We start from the raw sequence: 10,226 nt of genomic DNA, 5'->3' as shown, positions 1-10,226 counted from the left end.
ATCTCATTTTGTCACCAATTCTTACCCATTTATAAAAACAAAACAGAGCATGAAACTGGGCATTGCCAGTGTGTACAATTTTTACCCATCTTTGTATTGCATTCAATTCCTCACTCAGGCTGACCAAGGTTTAAAACTAAGATTCTTAAAATATGGTCCCAGACCAGTAGCCTCAGTATCACCTGGAAACTGATTAGAAATGCAAATTCTCTGAGATGCTGAATCAGAAACCCCCAGGAGATGGGAGCCAACCTGAGTTTTAACAGGTCTTCCAGGTGACTCTGCTGCCCACCCAAGTTTGAGAACCACCATTTGAAAGCACTGAAGTGTCCTTTCTAAGCTCTCTTGAGTGTTTTCCCTTTTGAGTATCCAAATACCCATTTTCTGGAGGAGAAGGGGACTACGGAGGATGAGATGACTTCACCGACTCAATGGATAGGAGTTTAGGCAAGGTCTGGGAGATGGTGAAGGACGGGGAAGCCTGATGTGCTGCAGTCCATGGGGTCGCAAAGAGTTGGACACGACTGAGCCACTGAACAATAACAACATTTATTTACAAGGGCCAATGTGACAAAGCATGAAGGCAGGGCTTTATTTTAGAGGGCCCGGGCTGTTAAGTCCTGGATGACTCCCTACTGGGTTTGCATCCAAACACGTGTAATAATGACTTATTATACTGTTAGAGCTTACATTTCAAGGTGAACATTTTTTCTATATCATTTAGCCCAAATGTGACACTGGAGGGAAGTTTTAAGCTAAGTTACCCCAGATGTTTCATGGTTACGCAAGAGTGCAAAACAAAACATGTTTTCCCCACTGAATGAAAACACAATATAAGTTTTCTTTAGCAGCTGTGGCTGGAGATTGCAAAATGGAATAATCTGGCCACCCTCCAGGCTATTTGCACCCCTCCCCCTCCCTCAAGGGCAAAGGACAATCTCACCAAAGAGAAGAGAAAACAGGGCTCCGAGTCCACAGCTAATATTGAGAAACGGCTCTGCTGGAGCATCTGGAACATATCAGAATAGAGGTGACAGAGAGGAGGAATACAGAGCACCTCGCCCTACGACCTCTGGATCAGACTAGTCCATTCAGAATGACTCTGAGCACCATGACCCCAGGATTCATCTCAAAGCAATGCGTGCCAGAATTTCAGGCAGTGTGCTGAGTGTAGAAGAGAAAATTAGGGAGATAAAAGTCTTTGCAGTGCCCTTCGAATAGCATGGCAGCCATGATGATCCTCTTCACCCAGATTTAATAATTTCCCCATTTCTAAGGCTGTTGAGACCTTAGTGCCATTGCATCTCCAAAAGAAAGCAGGGTAGTATAATGGGAAAAGTGTAGATTTGAAGTCAGATAGCATAACTCTTCATGTCTGTCGCATCCCAGCCATATGACCTTTAGAAAAAGCCACTTTTCTAAACCTCAGTTTCCCTGAAAAAGGCTTCATTGGAATTTCTACAAGGATTCAGTAAGGTCATTTGCACAGCAAACAGTATTTGCTCTTAAGTGGTCATTCCCTTTATCTCCTTTACTGTACTTTGGTGTCTTAGTACTTCTGTCCCCCACTTTAGTGTGACAGACACATGCAAAGTACTCCGCTGATGCTTAAAAAACCAATCTCATCATACATTTCGAAATTCCTTCACAGTTAGGAAGTTCTTTTCCAAATACTCTTGTCTATCAGTCTTTAACTGATACTTCATAGAGCCCCTCACACCTCTTTTTCCGGCGAGCATCTAAACTAAGGATTCTTGCCACTAATTCATCCCTTTATGACTTAGCCTGGGTCCCACCCGGATGTTCCTCTGGAAAGGGAGAAAGGAGTGAGAGAGCATGCATTGAGATGTGTATCGCCCATTTGGACTTCCCGGTCCAGGGCGCTGTGCCTTCAAGATTCTACTTCAGGTCAGCCTCCAACTGACCCAGTGCTACTTCAAGTCTGTCACCAAATCTTCAACCCAGATTTTCCCAAAGGCCAGACATGACTTTGAGTCCATCTGAAGCTCAGACCAGGTCCAGAATTGAACCACCTTTCAACTGCCCTCCTAACCCTATCCCCTCCTTCTTGGTCTATCAGAGACCAATCATTTAACGGCCCTGAGGGGTTCAACTCTGGAGAAAGGGACAAGGACTGAGTGGAACTATTTTAATTTCTACTTGATTTAGTTTAATTTTCTTGCAGTGTTACTGATCTCCTTAGGACCCTCGTACATGGACCAGTGCTGCTTAGCATTGGGTAAAGTGTCTCCAGATTCCCTAATACCCCCTACTTTTATCTGTACCCTCACTGCATGAAGCCTCTGAGGTCTTAGAGGCTAAGATCTGCATCTGATGTTGAAGATTATTTAAACGTCCAGAATCTTACCTGGAAGGCTAGGATGATTGCATGGGATGCTTGTCCAGATCTCCGCGCAGGCAACATAATCTACCAACCAGGGCTGCAGTTTTAAATACTGGTTAAAATTGTCTTTGCTGGGCATTCAGAAAATATATGCTGAATTCTGCTTTCTATATTTAATTGTGAAGTATTGACATCATTAACTTATTCCTTCATTCAACAAATAGTTAATAAAACTTGCTATGTACCTGAACTATGGGAATACAGTGAGGTTAGAGTAGGGAGAAAGACTTGCCTGTCCCTGCCTTCATGGAGTTTACTGTCCACTGAAAAATCAGACATGCAGCAGAGTCAAAAACATGATGAGTTTTGCAAAAGCATAAGCATAGGATGCTTATCAAACCATTTATCAATCAAGTGTGGCTGAATAATATTGGATTATTGTTTTTTAAGGGTAGCCTCTTTCTAATTTTTATTTTATTTGGCTGTGCCACATAGCATGTGGGATCTTCGTTTCCCCAGGGATCGAAACTACCCCCTGCATTAGAAGCACAGTCTTAAATCGTAACCACTGAACCACCAGGGAAGTCCCTGGATTATTATTATTTTTAGGGATTTATCTGAACCTTATAACCGTTAAAGTAAATATCCAAGTCTGTGCCTCTTTGCCTCTGGGGTGATCAGCTCATCCGGGTTTGCCCAGAACGTTCTTGATTTGGATAGAAAAGTTCTGTGGTCAGAGAAAACCCTCAGTCCTGAGCAAACCATGACAGTTGGCTGCACTTGTCTTAGGGAAACTTTGGAGCAGAGTTCTTTGACTTTGGTTTACAAAAACCTTAGTCTTTCAGGTTAACTGGCGTAAAACCTTCAAAAAAGTCAATTTCAAAAAGCAATATCAGCCACAATATAAAAAGGCAGAGAAAGTTTGCTAGATTAAAACTATATTCTAGAACAGTATAAGGTTAAGAATGTGTGACTCAGACTCTGGTTTTTGTTTTTAAGCATAAAAATTATTGGAATGATACATTTGGGAATAATTTGAATACAAAGTAGATATTAGATGATTTTGTGGAAATATTGATAATTTTGTTGGGTGTGATGGAGCTGTTGTGATTATGAAGACAAATGACTTTATTTTTAGAAAACATAGTCTGGAGTACTTAGCGTTCAGGAAGTAATGATGGCAAAATATCAACAATCTTTTAATTCAGTAGAGTTTATAAGGATGATCACTTTTTCTTATTCTTTCAACCTTCCTTTATCTATGAGAATAATAAAAAGTATTGGGAAAGAAGTTAGCGACCATTGAGCTGAATACGATTTGAGATGAGAGTAACTTCTCTGGGAACTAGAAAATGATTCCTCTAGAAGGAAAGCAAGAGGAGAAAGGAAGAAAATGGGTGTGTGTCAGGGGTGTTGATTCTAGGCACACCAAATCATGGCAAACCCAGCAAAGATCCCCATGCTCCAGTTTGGGCCTTGCAGCAGCAAACTGGGCATTGAGGCAGCCAAGACAGCTTCCGCCTGAGGATGATCTTGGTAGATCGATTCCTGGGGAAACAGACAACTGGCGACCAGATGACTGTGTGGAATTTTGATCCAAATCCAAGTTACAAGAAAAGCGCAAACTAAAACTGAGATTCAATTTCCAGCAACCCAAAGAGCTACACTTTTTCCACATCTGAGTTTATGTTGTCGTTCAGTCTCTAAGTCATGTCCGATTCTTTGTGACCCCATGGACTGCAGCGCACCAGGCTTCCCTGTCCTTCACTGTCTCCTGGAGTTTACTTAAATTCATGTCCATTGAGTTGGTGATGCCATCCAACCATCTCATCCTCTGTGGCCCCCTTTCCCTTCTGGCTTCTATCTTCTATCAGGGTCTTTTCCAACAAGTCAGCTTTTTGCATCAGGTGGCCAAAGTATTGGAGCTTCAGCTTTAGCATCAGCCCTTCCAATGAATACTCATGGTTGATTTCCTTTAGGACTGACTGGTTTGATCTCTTACTATCCCAAGGGACTCTCAAGAGTCTTATCCAGCATTACAATTTGAAAGCATCAGTTTTTGGGCGCTCAGCCTTGTTTATGGTCCAACTCTTACATCTGTACATGACTACTGGAAAAACCCTAGCTTTGGCTATAGAGACCTTTGTTGGAAAAGTGACGTCTCTGCTTTTTAATACACTGTCTAGGTTTGTCATAGCTTTTCTTCCAAGGAGCAAACGTCTTTTTTTTTTTTTTTTCTGCTGAGTTTATGGACTGCATTTAATGTCCTAGACCCTGAGCTGGTGACTCTGGAAAGGTCCATCTGAGTGAGTGACATTTTGGCTGATAGATTAGTAGGAACTGGCCTGTAGTGGGAGATGAGGGGGTGCCAAATTAGCATTTCAAGCACCTGAAGCTCAAGAGAGTGTTGGTGGCTTAAGGTAAACTGAGAGAAGCTCCACGTGGTTGGAGCAGAGACCTAGGGCCAGGGTGACAGGAGATAAGGGTGGGAAGGCGGGCAGGGGCCAGGATGTGCTAGAGCTTTCAGCCTCAGGGATCCCAGAGTGCTTGGTCTGGGCTACAAATGAGAAGTCACTCTGACTGGGCATTAAGTTCCTTCTGCAAAAGGGGTGACAATGAAGGAAAGCCCCATCTTCTGTATCTGTTACCCATGATTTTGGGGCTCCTTCCACCCGCCCCTTCTCACTCACTAATGCCATTAATATGGATCCTCATTCCTGCGCCACCCCAAACACGGCCAAGCACCAGTGGGAATTCCCTGGGTGGGGGTGGGTCTCACATGTGTCCACAGGTGAGTGTACCTAGTCATCACCTGGTGGTTGTAGGTCCTCCTTCCTCTGCTGCCCAGTGTTTCTCGGCTACACAGTGCCCCCTCCCCTGGGCACAGCTGTGTCCACCAGGCACCACAGGCTCCGTCCTGCAGCTGAGGAGGGGCACAGGAGGTGCCAAAGCTGTGAAATGTTCTGGCAAGCGGCAAAGAATGCCTCCCCGTTTATGTGTATGTCAACCAGTGGGGTTCCACGGTCCTTTTCCTTCTGCCCAAATAGTTTATATTGGTTATAAGAAAACAGCTCTTCCCACTTTAATACACGGGCCCCCCGTGTATTAAAGTTTTCCATGGAACTTGAATATATAACCACAGAGCATCAACAGGGTTTCGGTAGCAGGGCTTTGGCCCATAAGCAAACACACATCAGACACTGAGTGGTCCGCAAATCACTCTTCCTTTCAGACAGTGGAACCTTTGTTAGTGGGACAGGCTGGTGGTGCCTGGCTCCTATGTCCCTGGGATGACTATTCTCCTGGGAGGAGCTTCCTCTTGTAGAGATTTCTGAGCCTGCTGGCTGGTTCTCTGAATGTGCCAGATCCATATGAGCCCCAGCAGAACCCACACTTTTGTCTGTGTCTCCCACTAGATCAGGATGCTTGAAAGGAGACAGGATCTTACTTGCTCTTGTATCCTTGAAAGGTGGCGCAGACCTGGCATGTAGAAGGTACTCAATTTATTTTTATTGAAAGAACATCCCATACACTTACCTGTGGTCACCAACTTCAGCTTGATGGAATACACTCAGGATATTGTTTAAAAAACAGATTTCTCAGCCCTGTTCAAACATCTGATTCATTAGATCTGGAATAAAGGTCCAGGAATTTGTGTTTTAGAAAAATTGCAGGTAATTCTAATACAGATGGTTCTTGAATCTCCCTTTGCTTCAACCTCAGGCAGGCCTAAAATATAGACACTATTAGCCCTTTAGCTCCTTTGTGAGTATTAAAAATAGGCCCCTTTTCCCCTTCTAGTGGTATCAAGTCCAAGGCCAGGGCAACAGCTTGCTGAGCAGAGTTTAAGCTGTAGTTTCAGTCCCTTCCTACCCTTTACCAAGCATCCTTGTACTGTGTACAACCTACACAACTGTTCGCAGCAACCTGGTCAGAAGTCTGTTTCTGTTAAGAGATGGTAATTCACCTTTGAGTCATCTAGTTTCTCAGTTAACTCTATGAAACTGCCGGGATTGAATTGGACTCTTTACTCACACCTGGAAATCAGGTGAGCCAGTAGCCAGTCTCCAGATCTTTTAAGAGAGGCCTGGGAAGGAACATGAACTTGAATCTGACACAGACGTTCTTATCCTTTGACACACATTAGAATCAAATTGAGAGTTCCGGGGGATTTTGATGCCTGAATCTTACCCCCAGATTGAGGGAGGTACAACTTGGGCATCAGACTTTTGAAGAGCTCCCTAGGTGATACTAATGTACAAGAATCTCAGACCCACTAGGGTTCCCACCCCAATCAGGTTGAAGCTTTCACTGCTGTGTGTCTTCCTAGGAACTGGAGGATTGAGGATGCACTCATCTTTCTGATCAGAGAATGCAACTGACTCTCTTGGTCTGAGTGATCCAGCTTTGTTCTAGTTCTTCAGACTTTCCCTAATTGAATATCTCTGCTTGTGCTTTTTGGCACTTCTGCCAATCACCTTTACCCCTGACATTTCTGAATACTCTCCTAGAACTATCCCTCTTCTCACTTCCCTCCCATCCCAAACAAAATCCATCTATTTTTAATGTGTCATACTCCCCAGCAGTTTGATAGACTAGTCTTCTACAAGGCATACTGGCAGGCAAAGTTTAAAAGCTATCTCTCTGAAGTTGTGCCAAAACAATTTGATAATATGCCACAAAGAAATTAATGTTAAAATAGCAAGGTGTTACTTTGAAATAGTGGGATGCAGGCTTGGGGTGTTGCTCTTTTGGGGAGAGGGAACCTCAAACTTAAGGGAATAGGAGACAGTATCTGAGAGCTTTGGAAGCCCCCACTGTTTTTGCCATGTGCAAAAATGACTGGACTTCCACTAGTAATGCTGGTGATGCTATTGCAAAGGGATTGTGCATGCTAAGTCGCCTCAGTCATGTAAAGCATTTTACTCCCACCTCATCGACCAGAATTTAGTCACATGATTAGGACAATACACAAAGCATTCTGGGAAATATAATTTCTAGTTAGGTGGTTATTGGGGATTTATATTATTTAATAAAAGCAGTATATTGATGGAAAAGGCTCTTAAAACACCTCATATCTGTGGATGAATGTCTTAATTCTTACTGAAGCCAGAAATGAACTATAAAAAGAAAAGATCCTGATTTCCTGCCCAGAGAGGTTCTGTTTTGTCAGTATATTCAGAATCAAGTTGGCTCTAAAAGGGTACCTCAATTTATAAAGATTTTTGCATTTAGACAAAAAAATACCAATTTCTTGATTTACAATGGAGGAAGATATATATGTAGTAACTGAAACATTTGTGTTCCCCACACAGGCTAAGACTTTCCTTGAAAGAAAGTACTTAGAAGGCCGTATCATAGCATATACCAGCATACACTGAGCACCTCATCTGGGCCAAGTGCTGTGCTAGGCATTTTCCACAAACACCCTGATTTAATCTGTATCTCTCACTTGATGAGATAAGGATCATTCAGACCATTTTACAGGTGTGAAAACAGCAGCAGGAGCTTTATGTTGCTAAGATGTGGCAAGGCTGGTGTCTGACTCCAGGTCTATTTGATAACAGAGCAAGTACTTTTTCCACTACACTCTGCTGCTTTTCTAATAAGTGTCAAGACATCCCTGGTGATATTTTTATAGGCTGTGCCTCTTTGTTCAGGTTTCTGCTACAACGTTTATTGCAGTGGACACATTCTTGTTATTGAAGGCTCTCTTTTCCAGGCTTCCTCCATCTTCTGGTATTCATGGATCATGTCTTAGTCACTTTACAAAATTGAGGCCAGCACAGGGCCTGGTATTTGTTACATGCTTAAACAAATGATTGAATAAGTAAATAAAATGCCTCCTGCACCTACAGTTATTGGAAGGGTCTTTCAGAGTTAAGTTTTTGCTTTAATTTAACCTCAGGCCATCTCTATGCCTTCTCAGTGTTTTTCCTTCTGTTTTATCCTCAGAAACTATGGAAAAAAGCTATGTCCCAGTTTGAGTTTACTATAAAAATGAGCTCTCAAGATTCCAGGAGAAGGGAATGGTGCCAACTGTGAGCTGAGGTCATGATTTTGTTGAAGGAGACTTTGCTAATCATCTCAATACTGATGCAAACTGCCAGCAATGATGCTAAACACAGGCCTGGGTGGAACTGGCCTCACTCCCTGGCCACAGCCCTGTGAAGGAAGAAGCTGGAAACCAGAAGGGGCCCTTTAAAAGGCATGGTTCCTTCATCAGTGACGCAAGATGATGAGGTGTGTGGGTAGGATTAATCAAATCAAAGGTGAAGTTGCCTTAAAAATTTCATGCAAGTTTTGCATTTGATTCTCTCAGTGGGAGCCTGGCAGAAAGGTTTGTACTCTTGCTGTACCCAGTGCAGAACAGGAAGAACTCAGGGCTGGATGGTGTCTTACATCCTTTCTAAATCCAAAATTCCTTTACTCAGAGTCAGAAATAAAAAATACCAGAATGGGCATAGGTAGACAGTTTGGATCTAAGGGCTTCCTGGGGCTCAGACGGTAAAGAATCTGCCTGCAATGCAGGAGACCCAGGTTTGAGCCCTGGGTAGGGAAGATCCCCTGGAGAAGGGAATGACTACCCACTTGAGTATTCTTGCCTAGAGGATTCCATGAACAGAGACTGAGCTTAGTCAGTCATCAGACATGACTGACTAACACACACACACTCAAGGACATATAAATTCAATTTATTTTTTCAAAACTCCAACCAAATAAAACACTTCTGAGGATCAAATATACTTACCAGCTGCCAGTTTTCAAATTATAGGGGACTAGGAATTGGCATTTTCAGAACAGTCCCCAGGGGACTCTTATGATCAGGCAATTGGAAACCCTGATATAAGGTATGCATAAATTCTACATAAATTAAAACAATGGAGCCATTATCATGGGTAAGGACAATAATCCCTGAAGTCTTTGTCACACAGAACAGTTCAAATGAGAAGATGCATATTGTTTTGTGAATTTAGGAACTAAATTTATCAGATCAGGATGTGTGGAGCGGCTTACAAATCTCTCTCTTGCTCTTCACTGCAGTTGTGAACCAGGTGTGCAGAGGTCCTATAACCACTGTAGACCTGGAGGGAGGCACAGCTGAGTTGGAAAAAGATCCCCTTAACTTTTTGCCTCTTCCAGTAGCTCAGACTGCAGGCTGTGAGCTGTTCTGGAGCAGAACACCAAGGGTCTCCCTCTTCTTTCACTTACTCATTCTAGGACCTCTTTTTTCAAAAGAGAGATCTGAAAGAATACATGCACCCCATGTATCACTGCAGCACTATTTACAGCAGCCAAGACCTGGAAGCAACCTACATGTCCATCAACAGAGGATTGGACAAAGAACATGTGGTATACTCTGTCCATGGGATTCTCCAGGCAAGAATACTGGAATGGGCTGCCATTTCCTTTTCCAGGGGATCTTCTGGACCAGGGATTGAACCTGGGTCTCCAGCATTGGCAGGCAGATTCTTTATCACTCAGCCACCAGGGAAGCCTCACAAAGGAATTAAAAGAACATTAAAAAGTCATTAAAAAGAACAAAATAAAGTCATTTGCAGCAACATGGATGGACCTAGACATTGTCAGCAAGGAGATCAAACCAGTCAATCCTCAGAAATCAACCCTGAATACTCATTGGAAGGACTGATGATGTTGAAGCTGAAGCTCCAAGCATTTTGGCCATCTGATGTGAACAGTCGACTCATTGGAAAATCCTCCAATGCTGGGAAAGATCAAGGGCAGGAGAAGAGGGCATCAGAGGAAAGGATGGCTGGATGGCATCACAGATGGAATGGACATGAACTTGGGCAAACTTCGGGAGATGGTGAGGGACAAGGAGGCCTGGTGCGCTGCAGTCTATGGGGTCGCAAAGAGTCGG

Source organism: Bos mutus, chromosome 10 (genome assembly GCF_027580195.1).
Source record: "Bos mutus isolate GX-2022 chromosome 10, NWIPB_WYAK_1.1, whole genome shotgun sequence".
Classification (NCBI taxonomy): domain Eukaryota; kingdom Metazoa; phylum Chordata; class Mammalia; order Artiodactyla; family Bovidae; genus Bos; species Bos mutus.
The sequence above is the reverse complement of the archived record's forward strand: the minus strand, read 5'-3'. Positions refer to the sequence as shown.